The sequence below is a fragment of the Pecten maximus genome, unplaced genomic scaffold, assembly GCF_902652985.1.
Source record: "Pecten maximus unplaced genomic scaffold, xPecMax1.1, whole genome shotgun sequence".
NCBI classification, from domain to species: domain Eukaryota; kingdom Metazoa; phylum Mollusca; class Bivalvia; order Pectinida; family Pectinidae; genus Pecten; species Pecten maximus.
In genome coordinates, this window is record NW_022982785.1 from 61734 (window position 1) to 85894 (window position 24161).

Consider the following 24161-nt stretch of genomic DNA (forward strand, 5'->3'; position numbering starts at 1 on the left):
ACGTTATGTTACGTGTATTTCCCGAAAAGAGAACATCTTTAGCTCGGTAGGAAATGCCTCGTTGCTGTTTTGATATTTATTAGTTTGTCATACAAACACATACATTTGGGGTGATTTTACTCAAACTAAAGTGATATTGCATTTGTGATTTAACAAAACCAAAATCTTAATGATTAACGTATTGTTCCGCTGAAATAACGTCATACACTTGTTCATCCTACTTACAAACTGAAGAAAAGTACTGTACATTATTCTATTCATTCATGTAAATTGATTTAACGGCGCTAGAAACAGGTATTAATGGATGAAGTTTTAATTAATTTCAACTTTATTTTCGATAATTTTGGCGATTTTTTTTATTGTTTTCGTTAAAATGTACATCACTTTTCGTTGCTAATGTACATACACCTTCATGATCATATCTGTTTCATAAATTTTCATTTTGTGTTATAGAGTTCTAGGGCGATTTATAGAGCAAGTGTTAATGCCCATGCTTCGGTATATGAACTCTTCAGTGTTTTAAGTATCGAACTCGGCTTATATAAAACGAACAAACGTTGATAGACGAATGAAATGGATCGTTATCAATTAAACAAGTCATTTAAAGATGATTTCCAAAGACATAAGATAAGTTGTAGAAGTTTTCAGTTGTACATACAAGATTGTAGATTCAACACTGTGGTACAACCACCGTCCTCGTTGTTGCCATGGCAGCCGATCCAAGCTGCGATTACCGGTGTACTCGCACGTTAGATATAAAAGAACAATGGAAGGATTGAATAAAAATGGGCAATACAGGACAATTGAGCCTCGTTGAACTCGCAAATCAGTCAGTGTTAATCTATACCATCAAACTGTCAATTAATATTATCAGAGAAAAATATTTTCATACAGGTATCTTACGACACCATGGTCAAAAATGTCATTTTCATGTATAAACTAGTAAATTGCATTCCATCCCAACGCGAAAATTTTCATTAAGCGCCTCAATCCCTTCCAAAAGTTTAAAAAAATATTTTATACAACCATATGAAATGTACCTATATTGAGGAGTAATCGATATATAAATCCATCTAAACTGTTACGACCCCGCCCATCAGCCCCTGGATGTCAGTCAGGATCAGGTTGTGTATACCATTAAACCGCCATCCAATACTAGTTATTCCTCAAAATGTTGAAATTGTTTTCAATTTTAAATTTTCACAAAATATACTCTGAACTTATAATCAAGTAAATTCATGCACTCTCAAGGGGCGAGCATGAAGACTAATGCTACTGTAATTCAAAATTTTGATAATTCAGACGTTATCAAACAGCATAGTATTTGTGTCTAACATAACTGCGTCGAAAAAAGAACAAGACTATTGAAATTTCAACCAATTTCACAATATAGTTCCCGTCCATTAATCCATCGGGTTTGGCTAAATTTGAAAAATAATACCTTCAAGCTTTTATCTGTTTCATAAGTATTGATTCATGGTACTCGGATGCTCTAGGGCGATTTATAGAGGAGGTGCTGGAACTCTAAAGTGTTGAACTGTAATATGTTCAGTAGAAGTTTATATAATTATATATATAGAACCTGTAAATACTCATATCTACAAGTACACATATCAGCTAATTTGCCAATAATTAGATGGACCTCGGTTCTCTAAACAACTTGGATGTTATCTATACTATGTTCATGTAATACTGGTTGTATCCAATTATCTTTGTGTAGTTATAATTAATATGGTGTTTACATGTAGACTTCAGGTCACGAACCCCATAACCATATTAAGTTAGGGGAAATCTAGCTGTCCGGCCGATGCACATCATGATTATTATAAAAGATTTGCCTTCGATTCATACTGATGTCACTCTTTCCCGTGCTTTGCACGGACACGGCAGTCCTTGAGTGATGATGATTCAAGTGGTTTTGTCTGTTTATCCTCTTGATGTCCTAGTTATTTCAAATTCCTAAATTTCATTGAATGATAATATGATAAGCAACGCCAATCTGAGCAAAATCTCGGTTATGAAATCTTTCCAAGAATCGGATGAGTTCAACGTTATGTTACGTGTATTTCCCAAAAAGAGAACATCTTTAGCTCGGTAGGAAATGCCTCGTTGCTGTTTTGATATTTATTAGTTTGTCATACAAACACATACATTTGGGGTGATTTTACTCAAACTAAAGTGATATTGCATTTGTGATTTAATAAAACCAAAATCTTAATGATTAACGTATTGTTCCGTTGAAATAACGTCATACACTTGTTCATCCTACTTACAAACTGAGGAAAAGTACTGTACATTATTCTATTCATTCATGTAAATTGATTTAACGGCGCTAGAAACAGGTATTAATGGATGAAGTTCTAATTAATTTCAACTTTATTTTCGATAATTTTGGCGATTTTTTTTGGTTTCGTTAAAATGAACATCACTTTTCGTTGCTAATGTACAGACACCTTCATGATCATGTCTGTTTCATAATTTTTCATTTTGTGTTATAGAGTTCTAGGGCGATTTATAGAGCAAGTGTTAATGCCCATGCTTCGGTATATGAACTCTTCAGTGTTTTAAGTATCGAACTCGGCTTACATAAACGAACAAACGTTGATAGACGAATGAAATTGATCGTTATCAATTAAACAAGTCATTTACAGATGATTTCCAAAGACATAAGATAAGTTGTAGAAGTTTTCAGTTGTACATACAAGATTGTAGATTCAACACTGTGGTACAACCACCGTCCTCGTTGTTGCCATGGCAGCCGATCCAAGCTGCGATCACCGGTGTACTCACACGTTAAATATAAGAGGACAATGGAAGGATTGAATAAAAATGGGCAATACAGGACCATTGAGCCTCTTTGAACTCGCAAATCAGTCAGTGTTAATCTATACCATCAAACTGTCAAATAATATTATCAGAGAAAAATCTTTTCATAAAGGTATCTAACGATACCATGGTCAAAAATGTCATTTTCATGTATAAACTAGTAAATTGCATTCCACCCCAACGCGAAAATTTTCATTAAGCACCTCAATCCCTTCCAAAAGTTAAAAAAAAATATTTGATACAACCATATGAAATGTACCTATATTGAGGAGTAACTCGATATATAAATCCATCTAAACTGTTACGACCCCGCCCATCAGCCCCCGGATGTCAGTCAGGATCAGGTTGTGTATACCATTAAACCACCATCCAATACTAGTTATTCCTTAAAATGTTGGAATTATTTTCAATTTTAAATTTTCACAAAATATACTCTGAACTTATAATCAAGTAAATTCATGCACTCTCAAGGGGCGAGCATGAAGACTAATGCTACTGTAATTCAAAATTTTGATAATTCAGACGTTATCAAACAGCATAGTATTTGTGTCTAACATAACTGCGTCGAAAAAAGAACAAGACTATTGAAATTTCAACCAATTTCACAATATAGTTCCCGTCCATTAATCCATCGGGTTTGGCTAAATTTAAAAAATAATACCTTCAAGCTTTTATCTGTTTCATAAGTATTGATTCATGGTACTCGGGTGCTCTAGGGCGATTTATAGAGGAGGTGCTGGAACTCTAAAGTGTTGTACTGTAATATGTTCAGTAGAAGTTTATATAATTATATATATAGAACCTGTAAATACTCATATCTACATGTACACATATCAGCTAATTTGCCAATAATTAGATGGACCTCGGTTCTCTAAACGACTTGGATGTTATCTATACCATGTTCATGTAATACTGGTTGTATCCAATTATCTTCTTGTAGTTTCAATTGATGTGGTGTTTACATGTAGACTTCAGGTCACGAACCCCATTACCATATTAAGTTAGGGGAAATATATCTGTCCGGCCGAAGCACATCATGATTATTATAAAAGATTTGCCTTCGATTCATACTGATGTCACTCTTTCCCGTGCTTTGCACGGACACGGCAGTCCTTGAGTGATGATGATTCAAGTGGTTTTGTCTGTTTATCCTCTTGATGTCCTAGTTATTTCAAATTCCTAACTTTCATTGAATGATAATATGATAAGAAGCGCCAATCTGAGCAAAATCTCGGTTATGAAATCTTTCCAAGAATCGGATGAGTTCAACGTTATGTTACGTGTATTTCCCGAAAAGAGAACATCTTTAGCTCGGTAGGAAATGCCTCGTTGCTGTTTTGATATTTATTAGTTTGTCATACAAACACATACATTTGGGGTGATTTTACTCAAACTAAAGTGATATTGCATTTGTGATTTTACAAAACCAAAATCTTAATGATTAACGTATTGTTCCGTTGAAATAACGTCATACACTTGTTCATCCTACTTACAAACTGAAGAAAAGTACTGTACATTATTCTATTCATTCATGTAAATTGATTTAACGGCGCTAGAAACAGGTATTAATGGATGAAGTTCTAATTAATTTTCAACTTTATTTTCGATAATTTTGACGATTTTTATTGTTTTCGTTAAAATGTACAGCACTTTTCGTTGCTAATGTACATACACCTTCATGATCATATCTGTTTCATAATTTTTCATTTTGTGTTATAGAGTTCTAGGGCGATTTATAGAGCAAGTGTTAATGCCCATGCTTCGGTATATGAACTCTTCAGTGTTTTAAGTATCGAACTCGGCTTATATAAACGAACAAACGTTGACAGACGAATGAAATGGATCGTTATCAATTAAACAAGTCATTTACAGATGATTTCCAAAGACATAAGATAAGTTCTAGAAGTTTTCAGTTGTACATACAAGATTGTAGATTCAACACTGTAGTACAACCACCGTTCTCGTTGTTGCCATGGCAGCCGATCCAAGCTGCGATCACCGGTGTACTCACACGTTAGATATAAAAGAACAATGGAAGGATTGAATAAAAATGGGCAATACAGGACCATTGAGCCTCTTTGAACTCGCAAATCAGTCAGTGCTAATCTGTACCATCAAACCTTCAACTGATATTATCACAGACAATTCTTTTCAAAGAGGTATCTAACGACACCATGGTCAAAAATGTCATTTTCATGTATAAACTAGTAAATTGCATTCCACCCCAACGCGAAAATTTTCATTAAGCACCTCAATCCCTTCCAAAAGTTTAAAAAAAATTGATACTACCATATGAAATGTACCTATATTGAGAAGTAACTCGATATATAAATCCATCTAAACTGTTACGACCCCGCCCATCAGCCCCTGGATGTCAGTCAGGATCAGGTTGTGTATACCATTAAACCGCCATCCATTACTAGTTATTTCTCAAAATGTTGGTATTATTTTTAATTTCAAATTTTCACAAAATATACTACAAACTTATAATCAAATAAACTCATCCCCTCTCAAGGGGCGAGCATGAAGACTAATGTTACTGGAATTCAATTTTTTTATAATTCAGACATTATCAAACAGCATAGTATTTGTGCCTAACATAACTGCGTCGAAAAAAGAACAAGACTATTGAAATCTCAGCCAATTTCACAATATAGTTCCCGTCCATTAATCCATCGGGGTTGGCTAAATTAAAACAAGTCATACAAAATAAACTGTCACATCAGGTTTAAACCTCCAATCAGGTCAAAGCAGGTGTCCTGTATAAACTATAATAAATGTAACCCTCTCCTCATGGAAGCGTCCTGAGATTCACAACCTTTAAAAAACACATTTTTATCCCTTCGAACAACGGCAATATCTGGTTTACAGATAAGGAAAAATATTCAATTTGGTGAAATTTCAACAAATTCGATCTACTTTGACCTCGCCCCTATGTGCATTGGTGTCGAAATCAATACAGTTCATAATTCCGTTTGACCTTTGACCAGGGCACAGTGTAGGTTTCTCAAAAATAACCAAATTTGGTACATGGTATTTTTGAGATGTTGAAATTTTTGAACTGTTTCCAGGCGAAAAAGCAACGACCAATGGTCGAAGAACAAGGACGGAGATGTAGAAGGTCACAGATATTCGCTAAGGAAACCAAAATATCAAGATTACGACCACATGGACTGACATATTAAAAACTGTACGAGTTGGGATTGTACGTCACTGAGTTTGTTAGTCACAACATATTCCCCTGGGGATCAACTTAATATAACCATAAACTTTAACCATGTCACTAGTGTGATATGGTGGACCTACCTAATATCACCATAAACTTTAACCATGTCACTAGTGTGATATAGTGGACCTACTTAATATCACCATAAACTTTAACCATGTCACTAGTGTGATATAGTGGACCTACTTAATATAACCATAAACTTTAACCATGCCACTAGTGTGATATGGTGGACCTACTTAATATAACCATAAACTTTAACCATGCCACTAGTGTGATATGGTGGACCTACTTAATATAACCATAAACTTAAACCATGCCACTAGTGTGATATGGTGGACCTACTTAATATAACCATAAACTTTAACCATGTCACTAGTGTGATATGGTGGACCTACTTAATATAACCATAAACTTTAACCATGTCACTAGTGTGATATGGTGCACCTACTTAATATCACCATCAACTTTAACCATGTCACTAGTGTGATATGGTGGACCTACTTAAAATAACCATAAACTTTAACCATGTCACTAGTGTGATATGGTGCACCTACTTAATATAACCATAAACTTTAACCATGTCACTAGTGTGATATGATGGACCTACTTAATATAACCATAAACTTTAACCATATCACTAGTCTGATATGATGGACCTACTTAATATAACCATAAACTTTAACCATGTCACTAGTGTGATATGATGGACCTACTTAATATAACCATAAACTTTAACCATGTCACTAGTGTGATATGATGGACCTACTTAATATAACCATAAACTTTAACCATGTCACTAGTGTGATATGGTGCACCTACTTAATATAACCATAAACTTTAACCATGTCACTAGTGTGATATGATGGACCTACTTAATATCACCATCAACTTTAACCATGTCACTAGTGTGATATGATGGACCTACTTAATATAACCATAAACTTTAACCATGTCACTAGTGTGATATGATGGACCTACTTAATATCACCATCAACTTTAACCATGTCACTAGTGTGATATGGTGGACCTACTTAATATAACCATAAACTTTAACCATGTCACTAGTGTGATATGCAAGTGTTCACTGTCAAATTAATGTTTAGGACTGCTATCTTACATTGACTGTGATGATAATAATGTACTACATGTGTCATGCTTGTTGACATATTTGTTGTAGGGCCATATTGTAAACTAGACATTGTCTAGATATGTAACCCTGGTTAAATAAAGGATATTATTATTAACATTATATAAGTCTTGGCTACACTGCTATTTCTCTTATGATTTTCTGAAATAATTTTAAGTGTATTTTCCGAGAACAATTTCAGCAGAGTGATGATGATTCAAGTGGTTTTGTCGGTTTGTCCTCTTGATGTCCTAGTTATTTCAAATTCCAAACTTTCATTGAATGATAATATGATAAGCAGCGCCAATCTGTGCAAAATCTCGGTTATAAAATCTTTCCAAGAATCGGATGAGTTCAGCGTTATGTTACGTGTATTTCCCGAAAAGAGAACATCTTTAGCTCGGTAGGAAATGCCTCGTTGCTGGTTTGATATTTATTAGTTTGTCATATAAATTCAAGCACATTCATGATAGATACTTTCGAGTCCCGGATATGAAAACCCTTTTCAGTTCCGTTGATTCGGAAACAATATTTAGCTACTTGAAAGAAATCGATCTATTTTAATAGACTTTGATGTCTTTTACGTTACCCTCTTTGAAGTTCACAATCTATTCCTACATATACATATCTTACCATTTTTAACCAACTTTTTTATCATAATGATCTAAATATACAATACGGATACTTTTAAATAACATGTTAGTATATTGTTTGGCCCTAAATGACCCTAGTTGTCGATGGGCCGTAAAACATAAACAAACAAACAAACATTGCCTAGATATGTAACCCTGGTTAAATAAAGGATATTATTATTATCATTATATAAGTCGTGGCTACACTGCCATGTCTCTAAGGATTTTCTACAAGCAATTTAAAGTGTATTTGTCGTGAATCAGCGGAGCCGTGATGATTCACGAGTTTTGTCAGTTTATCATCTTGGTGTCCTAGTTATTTTAAAAGCCAGACTTTTATTGGATGATTATATGATCAACAGCATCAATTTAAGCGAATTCTCGGTTATGAAATATTTTCAAGAATCGGATGAGTTCAAAGGTTTTCCTTGATTTTGATTTGCTTAAATAGCTGGGAGTTGACAAGGCTTTACTTAGGCATGTGAGTATGAACCTTGATATGGAAACCGGATGTTCACTTAAAGCACAGCTCAGATAGCATTTGTTGTTAACTATATAATGTGAAGGTCGAGTAGAATTCTACATGTTGGCAAAAACAAAAGTTACATCACCGTCTACAATTATAATTCAGGTATTGCATGCTATATCCAACAGGTAGGTACATACCTGTGTTTGTCCCTATAAGTTATCTGTAGCCGCACATGTGGGTTGATATTGCGCTTTATGTAAAATATACATTGTTGTACATTGTTGTACATTGTTGCAACTCGTACATTCCGTCACATTGATTACAGATGCAACGTTGTGACTGCACTATGTTTGTCCCTATAAGTTGACCGTACAATACGATAAACTAACTCGGCCAATAACGTCAAATAAGTTACCTGTGACTGCCAAAGAAATTTCGTGTCTTTGGTACAACCACCGTCCTCGCTGTTGCCATGGCAGCCGATCCAAGCTGCGATCACCGGTGTACTCACACGTTAAATATAAAAGAACAATGGAAGGATTGAATAAAAATGGGCAATACAGGACCATTGAGCCTCTTTGAACTCGCAAATCAGTCAGTGTTAATCTATACCATCAAACTGTCAATTAATATTATCAGAGTAAAAATATTTTCATCAAGGTATCGAACGACACCATGGTCAAAAATGTCATTTTCATGTATAAACTAGTAGATTGCATTCCACCCCAACGCGAAAATTTTCATTAAGCACCTCAATCCCTTCCAAAAGTTAAAAAAAATATTTTATACAACCATATGAAATGTACCTATATTGAGGAGTAACTCGATATATAAATCCATCTAAACTGTTACGACCCCGCCCATCAGCCCCTGGATGTCAGTCAGGATCAGGTTGTGTATACCATTAAACCGCCATCCAATACTAGATTTTCCTCAAAATGTTGGAATTATTTTCAATTTCAAATTTTCACAAAATATACTCTGAACTTATAATCAAGTAAATTCATGCCCTCTCAAGGGGCGAGCATGAAGACTAATGTTACTGAAATTCAAAATTTTGATAATTCAGACGTTATCAAACAGCATAGTATTTGTGTCTAACATAACTGTGTCGAAAAAAAAAGACTATTGAAATTTCAACCAATTTCACAATATAGTTCCCGTCCATGAATCCATCGGGTTTGGCTAAATTTAAAAAATAATACCTTCAAGCTTTTATCTGTTTCATAAGTATTGATTCATGGTACTCGGGTGCTCTGCGGCGATTTATAGAGGAGGTGTTGGAACTCTTAAGTGTTGTACTGTAATATGTTCAGTAGAAGTTTATATATAAATATATACATGTATATAGAACCTGTAAATAATCATATCTACATGTACACATATCAGCTAATTTGCCAGTAATTAGATGGACCTCGGTTCTCTAAACAACTTGGATGTTATCTATACCATGTTCATGTAATACTGGTTGTATCCAATTATCTTCTTGTAGTTTCAATTGATGTGGTGTTTACATGTAGACTTCAGGTCACGAACCCCAATACCATATTAAGTTAGGGGAAATATATCTGTCCGGCTGAATCACATCATGATTATTATAAAAGATTTGCCTTCGATTCATACTGATGTCACTCTTTCCCGTGCTTTGCACGGACACGGCAGTCCTTGAGTGATGATGATTCAAGTGTTTTTTTTCCGTTTAACCTCTTGATGTCCTAGTTATTTCAAATTCCTAACTTTCATTGAATGATAATATGATAAGCAGCGCCAATCTGAGCAAAATCTCGGTTATAAAATCTTTCCAAGAATCGGATGAGTTCAGCGTTATGTTACGTGTATTTCCCGAAAAGAGAACATCTTTAGCTCGGTAGGAAATGCCTCGTTGCTGTTTTGATATTTATTAGTTTGTCATACAAACACATACATTTGGGGTGATTTTACTCAAACTAAAGTGATATTGCATTTGTGATTTAACAAAACCAAAATCTTAATGATTAACGTATTGTTCCGTTGAAATAACGTCATACACTTGTTCATTCTACTTACAAACTGAAGAAAAGTACTGTACATTATTCTATTCATTCATGTAAATTGATTTAACGGCGCGAGAAACAGGTATTAATGGATGAAGTTCTAATTAATTTTCAACTTTATTTTCGATAATTTTGACGATTTTTATTGTTTTCGTTAAAATGTACATCACTTTGCTAATGTACATACACCTTCATGATCATATCTGTTTCATATTTTTTTCATTTTGTGTTATAGAGTTCTAGGGCGATTTATAGAGCAAGTGTTAATGCCCATGCTTCGGTATATGAACTCTTCAGTGTTTTAAGTATCGAACTCGGCTTATATAAACGAACAAACGTTGACAGACGAATGAAATGGATCGTTATCAATTAAACAAGTCATTTACAGATGATTTCCAAAGACATAAGATAAGTTGTAGAAGTTTTCAGTTGTACATACAAGATTGTAGATTCAACACTGTAGTACAACCACGGTCCTCGTTGTTGCCATGGCAGCCGATCCAAGCTGCGATCACCGGTGTACTCACACGTTAAATATAAGAGAACAATGGAAGGATTGAATAAAAATGGGCAATACAGGACCATTGAGCCTCTTTGAACTCGCAAATCAGTCAGTGCTAATCTGTACCATCAAACCTTCAACTGATATTATCACAGACAATTCTTTTCAAAAAGGTATCTAACGACACCATGGTCAAAAATGTCATTTTCATGTATAAACTAGTAAATTGCATTCCACCCCAACGCGAAAATTTTCATTAAGCACCTCAATCCCTTCCAAAAGTTTAAAAAAATTGATACTACCATATGAAATGTACCTATATTGAGAAGTAACTCGATATATAAATCCATCTAAACTGTTACGACCCCGCCCATCAGCCCCTGGATGTCAGTCAGGATCAGGTTGTGTATACCATTAAACCGCCATCCAATACTAGTTATTCCTCAAAATGTTGGAATTATTTTTAATTTCAAATTTTCACAAAATATACTACAAACTTATAATCAAATAAAATCATGCCCTCTCAAGGGGCGAGCATGAAGACTAATGTTACTGGAATTCAAATTTTTTATAAATCAGACATTATCAAACAGCATAGTATTTGTGCCTAACATAACTGCGTCGAAAAAAGAACAAGACTATTGAAATCTCAGCCAATTTCACAATATAGTTCCCGTCCATTGATCCATCGGGGTTGGCTAAATTAAAACAAGTCATACAAAATAAACTGTCACATCAGGTTTAAACCTCCAATCAGGTCAAAGCAGGTGTCCTGTATAAACTATAATAAATGTAACCCTCTCCTCATGGAAGCGTCCTGAGATTCACAACCTTTAAAAAACACATTTTTATCCCTTCGAACAACGGCAATATCTGGTTTACAGATAAGGAAAAATATTCAATTTGGTGAAATTTCAACAAATTCGATCTACTTTGACCTCGCCCCTATGTGCATTGGTGTCGAAATCAATACAGTTCATAATTCCGTTTGACCTTTGACCAGGGCACAGTGTAGGTTTTCAAAAATAACCAAATTTGGTACATGGTATTTTTGAGATGTTGAAATTTTGGAACTGTTTCCAGACGAAAAAGCAACGACCAATGGTCGAAGAACAAGGACGGAGATGTAGAAGGTCACAGATATTCGCTAAGGAAACCAAAATATCAAGATTACGACCACATGGACTGACATATTAAAAACTGTACGAGTTGGGATTGTACGTCACTGAGTTTGTTAGTCACAACATATTCCTCTGGGGATCAACTTAATATAACCATAAACTTTAACCATGTCACTAGTGTGATATGGTGAACCTACTTCATATAACCATCAACTTTAACCATGTCACTAGTGTGATATGGTGGACCTACCTAATATCACCATAAAATTTAACCATGTCACTAGTGTGATATAGTGGACCTACTTAATATAACCATAAACTTTAACCATGCCACTAGTGTGATATGGTGGACCTACTTAATATAACCATAAACTTTAACCATGCCACTAGTGTGATATGGTGGACCTACTTAATATAACCATAAACTTTAACCATGCCACTAGTGTGATATGATGGACCTACTTAATATCACCATCAACTTTAACCATGTCACTAGTGTGATATGGTGGACCTACTTAAAATAACCATAAACTTTAACCATGTCACTAGTGTGATATGGTGCATCTACTTAATATAACCATAAACTTTAACCATGTCACTAGTGTGATATGATGGACCTACTTAATATAACCATAAACTTTAACCATGTCACTAGTGTGATATGATGGACCTACTTAATATAACCATAAACTTTAACCATGTCACTAGTGTGATATGGTGCACCTACTTAATATAACCATAAACTTTAACCATGTCACTAGTGTGATATGATGGACCTACTTAATATCATCATCAACTTTAACCATGTCACTAGTGTGATATGATGGACCTACTTAATATAACCATAAACTTTAACCATGTCACTAGTGTGATATGATGGACCTACTTAATATCACCATCAACTTTAACCATGTCACTAGTGTGATATGGTGGACCTACTTAATATAACCATAAACTTTAACCATGTTACTAGTGTGATATGGTGGACCTACTTAATATAACCATAAACTTTAACCATGTCACTAGTGTGATATGATGGACCTACTTAATATCACCATCAACTTTAACCATGTCACTAGTGTGATATGGTGGACCTACTTAAAATAACCATAAACTTTAACCATGTCACTAGTGTGATATGGTGCATCTACTTAATATAACCATAAATTTTAACCATGTCACTAGTGTGATATGGTGCACCTACTTAATATAACCATAAACTTTAACCATGTCACTAGTGTGATATGATGGACCTACTTAATATCATCATCAACTTTAACCATGTCACTAGTGTGATATGATGGACCTACTTAATATAACCATAAACTTTAACCATGTCACTAGTGTGATATGATGGACCTACTTAATATCACCATCAACTTTAACCATGTCACTAGTGTGATATGGTGCACCTACTTAATATAACCATAAACTTTAACCATGTCACTAGTGTGATATGGTGGACCTACTTAATATAACCATAAACTTTAACCATGTCACTAGTGTGATATGCAAGTGTTCACTGTCAAATTAGTGTTTAGGACTGCTATCTTACATTGACTGTGATGATAATAATGTACTACATGTGTCATGCTTGTTGACATATTTGTTGTAGGGCCATATTGTAAACTAGACATTGTCTAGATATGTAACCCTGGTTAAATAAAGGATATTATTATTATCATTATATAAGTCTTGGCTACACTGCTATTTCTCTTATGATTTTCTGAAATAATTTTAAGTCTATTTTCCGAGAACAATTTCAGCAGAGTGATGATGCTTCAAGTGGTTTTGTCGGTTTGTCCTCTTGATGTCCTAGTTATTTCAAATTCTTAACTTTCATTGAATGATAATATGATAAGCAGCGCCAATCTGAGCAAAATCTCGGTTATAAAATCTTTCCAAGAATCGGATGAGTTCAACGTTATGTTACGTGTATTTCCCGAAAAGAGAACATCTTTAGCTCGGTAGGAAATGCCTCGTTGCTGGTTTGATATTTATTATTTTGTCATATAAATTCAAGCACATTCATGATAGATACTTTCGAGTCCCGGATATGAAAACCCTTTTCAGTTCCGTGGATTCGAAAACAATATTTAGCTACTTGAAAGAAATCGATCTATTTTATAGACTTTGATGTCTTTTACGTTACCCTCTTTGACGTTCTATTCATATCACAAAGTTCACAATCTATTCCTACATTTACATATCTTACCATTTTTAACCAACTTTTTTATCATAATGATCTAAATATACAATACGGATACTTTTAAAAATGACAAATTTTATCTGATTTTAACTTCAAAAATAACATGTTAGTATATTGTTTGGCCCTAAATGACCCTAGTTGTCGATGGGCCGTAAAACATAAACAAACAAACAAACAAACATTGCCTAGATATGTAACCCTGGTTAAATAAAGGATATTATTATTATCATTATATAAGTCGTGGCTACACTGCCATGTCGCTAAGGATTTTCTACAAGCAATTTAAAGTGTATTTGTCGTGAATCAGCGGAGCCGTGATGATTCACGAGTTTTGTCAGTTTATCATCTTGGTGTCCTAGTTATTTTAAAAGCCAGACTTTTATTGGATGATTATATGATCAACAGTACCAATTTAAGCGCATTCTCGGTTATGAAATATTTTCAAGAAACGGATGAGTTCAAAGGTTTTCCTTGATTTTGATTTGCTTAAGTAGCTGGGAGTTGACAAGGCCTTACTCAGGCGTGTGAGTTTGAAACTTGACATGGAAAGCGGATGTTCACTTAAAGCACAGCTCAGATAGCATTTGTTGTTAATTTTATCATGTGAAGGTCGAGTAGATCTATACATGTTGGCAAAAACAAAAGTAACATCACCGTCTACAATTATAATTCAGGCATTGCATGCTACTGTATATCCAACAGGTAGGTGCATACCTGTGTTTGTCCCTGTTATCAGTAGCCGCACATGTGGGTTAATATTGCGCTTTATTACATTTTTACCAGTGAAATATCAAAAATTATTCATTCTATAAAAGTGATATCTTAAACTAGTGAAGAATATCATATTTTTCAAATTTCACTTTTGCTGATTTGACCAATCAAATTAATGATTAGAAAATACCAAAATAATTGACCAATCAGAAAGCCCGACATATATGTCAGCACCTAGACAGGGGAAACTACTGTTTTTGTTTACAAATTATCGCTGTAGTCCTAGTTAGTATACGGGGTAGGGTTTTCGTTGATAAAAAATGTAATAAACAGAATGTCTAACAGTGTCTTCAGTAAAACCAAATATATTTCACTCGTGTGGCTAATATTTTGATATTTTTCACTTGTGCTGCGCACTCGTGAAAAATATCAAAATATTAGCACCACGAGTGAAATATACATAAAGTATTTGGTATTACTGAAGACACTGTTAGATATCCTCTATTTATGTAAAATATACATTGTTGTACATTGTTGTACATTGTTGCAACTCGTACATTCCGTCACATTGATTACAGATGCAGCGTTGTGACTGCACTATGTTTGTCCCTATAAGTTGACCGTACAATACGATAAACTAACTCGGCCAATAACGTCAAATAAGTTACCTGTGACTGCCAAAGAAATTTCGTGTCTGAACTTTCAGAATTCAACAGTAGTCCTGTTTTCTCGGATTGTTCATTTAATATAATACTGAATTGCTTACGGGGAAAAGAAAGGGGTGAAACGAAAAATACAATATGATATTAGGACAGATATGGAAAGAAAAGATACGGACAGATATCAGAATAAGCATGTCATGGAAGGAAATCAAAACAGAGCTAGATACTAATTTGGGAAATCACAGGATATGTACTGAATATTTAAATTTTGATAGAGGAAGAATATTTGTAATCAGCCTAATTCGCGTCGGGTTTTAGGCAACGTCTTTTAGTTTGATCCATATTCAGTTCATTTAAGCATTGATGTCATTTTTTTTAAGTTTCATCAGGGTATTAATACGAGTGAGATTTTCTAATAGAATTTGTACATTATATCAATTAAAATTCTCTAAATCCGTTCAAATACTGTGTGATTTAAAAGAATAAGACAATTTCCATTGATATAAAGTATATATTCTATAAGAAAAGCTCAGTCGGAATGGTAATTTATCAAAATCGAAAAATTGATAATTTGAGATACGGCCCTTTACTTCTAAGCACTCCATGTTGGAGATACGTCCTTGTTCCTCTAAGCAATGGATTTTTTTATTTTAAGACTTAATTAGAAGAACTATTTCATTATCGACACGATTTTAAATGCCTGTATTATTCTCCAGTCCAAATAACTTTATTTCTTTTCCAGAACATATGCACGATTGTCTCCCTTTCTCTATTACAAAAAAATACGAGATGGTTGCTAGACTGAAGTGGTTAACCTTGAACTGTAACCAGTGGAGTTTAGAATGTTTTGTTGTTCGAAAAGGAATAATGTAATATTGAAATCTGTAACAAAACCTATAATTATTATATATTACATACGCAAAACCAATCTAATTAAAATCTAGATGGTCATTATCACTACGTTACATGAACATCTAACAACATCCAATATGGGGTCACGTTCTGATGACCTTTGGGCTGTGTGTATATCACTTTCAGGGCGAATTGACAATTTATCGATGTCATCGAAGCGAAAACAAATTCGTCACAGCATGCACCGAAGCAAACTATTTCGTCACAATATATAGGTTAATGCTTTATGGGACGAAATGACTTGTAACAAATTGACAGACTATACACTCTAGTCATGCTAATTCGGACATATAAAATTCACTTCCAAGATTCTGGAAGTAGCCATTTGATTGGCTAATCCAAAAGGTCACCCTGACGTGACCCCTTATGAGATGTTGTTAGATGTTCATGTAACGTAGTGATAATGAACATCTAGATTTTAATTAGATTAATGCAAAACAAGATCAATTTATATGTTTTGATTATTTATTGACAAATATTTGTGGGAGGAGCTTTGGCAGTATAATGTAATCTGGTGGATAGCCCTGCCATAAATCTTTGGTAGTATAATGTGATCTGGTGGGGTGACATGCTGGTGTCTTTGGCGGTATAATGTGACCTGGTGGAGTGTCCTGCCAGATGTCTTTGGCAGTATAATGTAATCAGGTGGATAGCCCTGCCATAAATCTTTGGTAGTATAATGTGATCTGGTGGGGTGACATGCTGGTGTCTTTGGCGGTATAATGTGACCTGGTGGAGTGTCCTGCCAGATGTCTTTGGCAGTATAATGTAATCAGGTGGATAGCCCTGCCATAAATCTTTGGTAGTATAATGTGATCTGGTGGGATGACATGCTGGTGTCTTTGGCAGTAGAATGTGACCTGGTGGAGTGTCCTGTCGGGTGTCTTTGGTAGTATAATGTGACCTGATGGGGTGCCCTGCCGGGTGTCTTTGGCAGTATAATGTGACCTGCTGGAGTGTCCTGCCGGGTGTCTTTGGCAGTATAACGTGACCTGATGGAGTGTCCTGCTGGATGTCTTTGGCAGTATAATGTGATCTGGTGGAGTGCCCTGCCAAAAGTCTTAGGCAGTATAATGTGACCCGGTAGGATGTCCTGCCAAGTGTCTTTGGCAGTATAATGTGACCTAATGGAGTGTCCTGCCGGGTGTCTTTGGCAGTAAAATGTGACCTGATGGAGTGTCCTGCCGGGTGTCTTTGGCAGTATAATGTGACCTAATGGAGTGTCCTGCCGGGTGTCTTTGGCAGGAAAATGTGACCTGATGGAGTGTCCTGCCAAGTGTCTTTGGCAGTATAATGTGACCTAATGGAGTGTCCTGCCGGGTGTCTTTGGCAGGAAAATGTGACCTGATGGAGTGTCCTGTCGGTGTCTTTGGCAGTATAATGTGATCTGGTGGAGTGTCCTGCTGGGTGTCTTTGTCAGTATAATGTGACCTGATGGAGTGTCCTGTCGGATGTCTTTGGTAGTATAATGTGACCTGATGGGGTGCCCTGCCGGGTGTCTTTGGCAGTATAATGTGACATGGTGGGGTGTCCTGCCGGGTGTCTTTGGCAGTATAATGTGACCTGGTGGAGTGTCCTGCCGGATGTCTTTGGCAGTATAATGTGACCTAATGGAGTGTCTTGCCGGGTGTCTTTGGGAGTATAATGTGACATGATGGAGTGTCCTGCCGGGTGTCTTTGGCAGTATAATGTGACATGGTGGGGTGTCCTGCGGGTGTCTTTGGCAGTATAATGTGACCTGGTGGAGTGTCTTGCCGGGTGTCTTTGGGAGTATAATGTGACCTGATGAAGTGTCCTGCCGGGTGTCTTTGGCAGTATAATGTGACATGGTGGAGTGTCCTGCCGGGTGTCTTTGGCAGTATAATGTGACCAGGTGGGGTGTCCTGCCAGGTGTCTTTGGCAGTATAATGTGACCTTGTGTGGTGTCCTGCCTTGTGTCTTCGGCAGTATGTTTTAGTGAGGTTGCACTATAAAGTCGGCATCAGTTCCGCATTATCATAGTTTATCACAAACATACTAGTCTTCTAAAACACACACTCACAACACTACTAACATACATTTCGTACACGGGGGAAGCCGTCCTAAAATGATCTTAGTTGTTGATAGGACGTTAAACAACACAAAAAAATAAACACAAATCCTTTATGCAAAAAACAGGCAGTTTGGGATAATTTTGAGTACATTTTGTACTTTCCAAATGCTTCATATAGCAATATTTGTGTACATGAAAAAAATTACCGATACGGGACAAAAGAGTAAGAAACCACTTTTAGACACTTGAATGCATTTGAGTGTAATATGAAGTCGATAAACGTAGCCGTCAGAAGTCACATGACCGATGTATTACGTCTATGACAAGGACCATAGCAGACCATTAGAGGTAAATGTGTAATTTCTTCTGACAATCTTAAGATATTTGGTTCAAACGCTCGCGACAATTATTCACCCCTATAAAACCATAATAGCAGTGCACTCTTTCCACAAAAAAAAAAAAAAAAAAAAAAAAAACTGACATGTGAAAAAATGATTGCTTTAACGAAAAAATATTCTGTTTTTTTTTAATTTTATTTATTTATTTATGCATATAACTAGATATCGTGATGTCATATATACATTTGTTGCAATATATATTTATAAGAAACCTTAAAGAGGCTTGCCGGCAGAGAGATCAGAAAAATTGGCTAATAGAAAAAGATTTTTTTACACATGACAGATTGTTGGAATTGTTGAGTTTTTCATTTTAATTTCCTTATAAAACGCTGAAAAGTGATATTAAAACCTCATTTTTTAAATATTATTTATTTAATCGCAACCCGCAATAAGTCCCTGCTATAAAGTGGAGTCTAATTTGATTTACACATCAAAGAAACAAGCACGTGCACAGTGCCGCACAGTGATAACTTCAAAGGCAGCGGCGATTTACAAAGAAGATTTGCCTTATATTCCATACATTTCCCTCTCAGGTTGAGTTTTAAAACGTCTTTTAAATACATATTCTGTAATTGTTTTCAAGAAATAAAGTCGGAAAGCCTCTAATTTTGTCACATAGAAACATGTACTGAAGTTTATTCAGCGATCGGAGATATGCCGTTTACCGGTCCGTCTGCGGGTAAGCCTCTTTAAAAAGTAAAAACAGTTGATCGAATTAACATAAGTACATGTTGTATTCATATGTATAGTCAGACATTACAAAGTAGACAACGTGTTAACATACGGAAACAATTTAAAAGTCTACTTGATAATAAGTTTTACTTACGTGATCTAACGACAACCGCACTCTACGTCTCCAATCGTGGAAATGACTTGAATCGGCCGGTTACACGCCTATTAATATCTAGGCTCTGGGAATTCCGGGAAAAATACACCGGTCCTTCAGTGTGTCGGTACATGGGGCGTGGCTTCCCTTACACGGGTACGCAAGTGCGTACGCATAATTAAAAAATCATGATGATTTGATTGTCATTGTTTTATTTTTTTATTTTTTCCCCTTACCCCCTCCCACCTCACTTCGGCACCACATCTGCGTACACATCACAACAGGTCTAGATGCGCCATTGTCTACCATCAATCGAATGTTTGTACACTAGCTAAGGATGTCCCTAGTTATTTAATACATGAAGGTAGTAGCTGTTTTTGCATTATCCTTTGTTTATCTTTCTCTGTGTTCAGTTCTCATTGCTGTATGGCACTCGATAACTTTCGTTATGGGTGAATGATCATTATGATCTATCAGAGTTACTTCCCTTCATTTCACTCTCTCATTACTACTATACGGTACACGGCGTTAGCTTACTGTAATTGAGAGCCGACGGGACCGAGAATGATGAATATACATCATCCACCTTCGATATCTAAATAAATGTTTACCTTAATAACCTATTACACCCAGGGGGAAAGGTGAGTGTGTTATAATTGGATGTCAGTCACGATATAGTGACAATCATTCCATGCGTATGAAAAATTATTATTTACGCGCAACGCAGCCATTCAATGTTTGAATGATAAAAATTTCGAAACGCGACAAATTAATGAGACAGAACAAGGTCAGGTATGAATCAACCGATTGTCACAAAAAAAAAAAAAACAAAAAAAAAAAAAAAGTGATCTTAGCGCCACTATCGTCATTTTATTTTTTTTTAAACTGTCTTTCAATGCTACTTTTCTGAATTTTTGACATGCAATTTTTCAAAAAATGATTATTTCAAAGTTTGGATAAGAAAATAACAATTCTCTGTAATTGGTGTGAAAAGGAAGAATCCTATTTCAGTTGAGAAACTTGCAAGAATTTTATTTTTGCAGGCATTTTTATTACACCAAAATATAGAATTTCGGACATTTTTTCCAATAAAACTATTTTGTCATTCAACCTTTCTTGTTGTGAGTCATTATGAAAAATAATAGATTATGCAAGAATAAAAACAATACCTTGCCAAAAGAAATTTAAAATAAAATACATTATTGTCTCTCTCTTCTTTTTTTTCTCTCAAATAAAGAGTAGGTATCCCACCTTTACATCTCACCATGTTCTGTCATTTTCTCGTGTAAATTAGCACATGGATCAGTGTTCAAAGGGGCATAACTCTTACAAACTGTACTCGAACCAAACATAGGTATGGTATACACACGTTGGATTGGAAATATTTTTCTTGGCAGGAAGCATTTTATGAGCATTTCATATCACATGAATGTTGATATCCAAATATGACAACGAATTGGTGGAGAGTATGGTGTTCTGTTAGTGCTAAATTTCGAATATCGCTCCTTCGACCTAAACGCGAATTTAAGGAGCGAAAACACGATGGCGAAGGAGCGAAGAAGCGAAGAAGCGAATGAGCGAAGGAGCAAAGAAGCGAAGGAGCAAAGGAGCGAAGAAGCGAAAACATGATGGCGATGGAGCGAAGGAGCGAAGAAGCGAAGGAGCGAAGGAGCGAAGGAGCGAAGAAGCGAAGAAGCGAAAACATGATGGCGATGGAGCGAAGGAACAAAGAAGCGAAGAAGCGAAGGAGCGAAGGAGCGAAGAAGCGAAAACATGATGGCGATGGAGCGAAGGAGCGAAGAAGCGAAAACATGATGGCGATGGAGCGAAGAATCGAAAACATGATGGCGATGGAGCGAAGGAGCGAAGAAGCGAAAACATGATGGCGATGGAGCGAAGGAGCGAAGAAGCGAAAACATGATGGCGATGGAGCGAAGGGCGAAGAAGCGAAAACACGATGTCGATGGAACTTCGCTCCTTTGTCATCGTATTTTCGCTCCTTCGCGTTTTAGGTCGAAGGAGCGATATTGGAAAGTTTCAATTGGCCCTAAGGGAAGACCATACTTCTAGAGATAACTTAACCATCCCTGAATTCCGTTGTATAAATTAAAAGTGATACCAATCTAATTAAAATTAGACTTGTAATTTCCACTCCTCTGCCATACTTTACGGTACACCTCAATACAATGTATTGCAGGATATCGTAGAGGAGTGATACTTTATGGGAACAATATTTATTAATATCAACATGATTTCTCACCTCCTCCACATCTGTGCCGCTGTCGGCCGACAGAGAGACGGGTTGATATTGATGTAATATACAAACATAGTTATACCTCTCTCGGCGAGTGTAATAAGAAACACGATATAAATAAATCGATATAACAAAGATCAGAATAAAGTTAAAACAAATTTTAATTATTAAGTAAATCATAATCAATACATATAAGTAGATAAAGTCCTCTTCTGTCTGTTTCACGTTTTAAATACCATCCATCGGCATTGTCTTTGACCCATTCCTTATATGGCAGGTAGGTTATTTCACATCCGTCATTTCCTCGGCGGGTTCCGACATTTTGGGATTTTTTTTGCCAGTTGACGTTCCGCCGCTGTTAAAACCACTGTTCACGAAAGTGTATGTCATTTTTTTTTTTAATTTGTAATAAGTAAACCTTCAGTTTACGCCAATATTTCGGCAAACATATTCTCAATATTTTATGAGATTGGAAGCTTCCAGACCGAATTGCAGGTTTTCAGTCGAATGTCAAGAAGATGAGAAATATATCAAGTTAGTTTGAAGACTCTAGAAGATGCAGACTTAATAGGCGGAAGTAGAGGGTACAAAGGTCTGTTTTGAGGAGGAAGTGATGACAACGTGGGAAGGTTTGGTTTGGCTTTGGCCGGAAGTGGAGACGGCGGTGGTGGTGGCGGACATGCGTCATGCGTATCTATGCATAGTCTATTGGGACGGCATCAGCTAAGGGCCGTTCGTTCAGTATATCGAACTTTCACACTCGGAACCGCAGACAATATGTGTGTCAGGAATTGATTCTAAATAAGTTTATTAAACATATTTCATTGCATTATTCCGTAAAAATGAAATCGGGCATACGTTTTACAACTTGCATAAAACCAATACAATTATATTTTAAGCAAAATTACATTGCTGTTTCTAAATAATATAAGTTATCGAAGTTATAGGAGACCACTGACCACCTAGCTGACCTAATTCTCACATTTTGTTAACTCAGACAATTAAGGTAAGTTTAGTCAGTCATTTAAGATAAGTTAAGTAAGACATTTAAGATCAGTCAGACATTTAAGATCAGTTAAGTTAGTCAATTAAGATCAGTTAAGTCAGACAATTAAGATAATTTAAGTCAGGCATTTAAGATCAGTTAAGTCAGACTTTTAAGATCAATCAGACGTTTAAAATAGGTTAAGGCAGACATTTAAGATAAATTAACTCAGGCATTTAAGATCTGTTAAGTCAGACATTTAAGATCAATCAGACGTTTAAGATAAATTAAGTCAGACATTTAAGATCAATCAGACATTTAAGATCAGTAACTGTACAAAGAACGATAACTCAAATATCTTGCGTCAGTAAAATGAAAAAAAAAATATATAGCGCCGCGAGGACTACTTGATGTTTTGACTGGTGGGTAAATTTAGTCAGAGGTCGTGGAGTGCATTATCGTAAAACATCTCACAGGCCGCGAGGCCACAGTGTGAAACGTCATCACGTGCACGTCAATCACACCCACGTGTCCCATATTTCTAGATACACAAATTGAATAAATAGCAGAATCTGTGTGTAATTATTTAAAGGAAAATGTGGCGAGAAAGATCAATTAATTGACTAAATCACCAACAGCATCTTCCTTCTACAGTTGTTCTGAGAAAGAACATGCTATATTTTGCATACAAAGTTGAGGTACAAATGTAGTTCATTAAACTATGAGTATCTCTAACTGAAACTTCTGGGTGTTCTTGTGGAAATCCCTGTGAGAATGTCGTTCATTTCTTTTTTATCTATCCTCATGATATTATACATAGACGGTAGATGTAACCACACATTTTATAGAAGTGTTCGATATTACAAATGTATATAAATCCAGCCAAAGTTTTCGGTAATATGATAAACATGTTTTGTTGTTGTTGTTTTTTCTCATTTTTTTTTATAATATATATCTAATTCATTGTGATCATAATATGCTATTCTCAATTTATATAAACTGTAGTTTAATATGTGTAGTGGAGAGGACCGTAGTAATGTTATAATAATTTGTGCATAATCCTTGTGAAAACAAAATAATATGTTTGAATAAAAAAATCAATTGTACTAATTTTTTTAGACTTTTTTCCCCGTCTCAGCCCGGAGACAAAGCTCATCGCCTGCAAAGACACTAAGGCAAAAGAAAAATATCGTTTTTCATTCAGTTATATGTCCGTCATGAATGAGTGACCGGG

General features: G+C 35.6%; 1 protein-coding gene across 1 annotated transcript in view; it reads right to left on the reverse strand.

Moving 5' to 3' along the window:
* Window positions 1-19729, reverse strand: part of LOC117320948 — a 33356-nt gene extending 13627 nt beyond the window's left edge. Inside the window, exon 1 of the mRNA XM_033875432.1 lies at window positions 19689-19729. The gene's annotated coding sequence lies outside the window, so the exon portion shown is untranslated. The remainder of the gene's footprint in view (window positions 1-19688) is intronic.
* Window positions 19730-24161: the final 4432 nt, after the last annotated feature.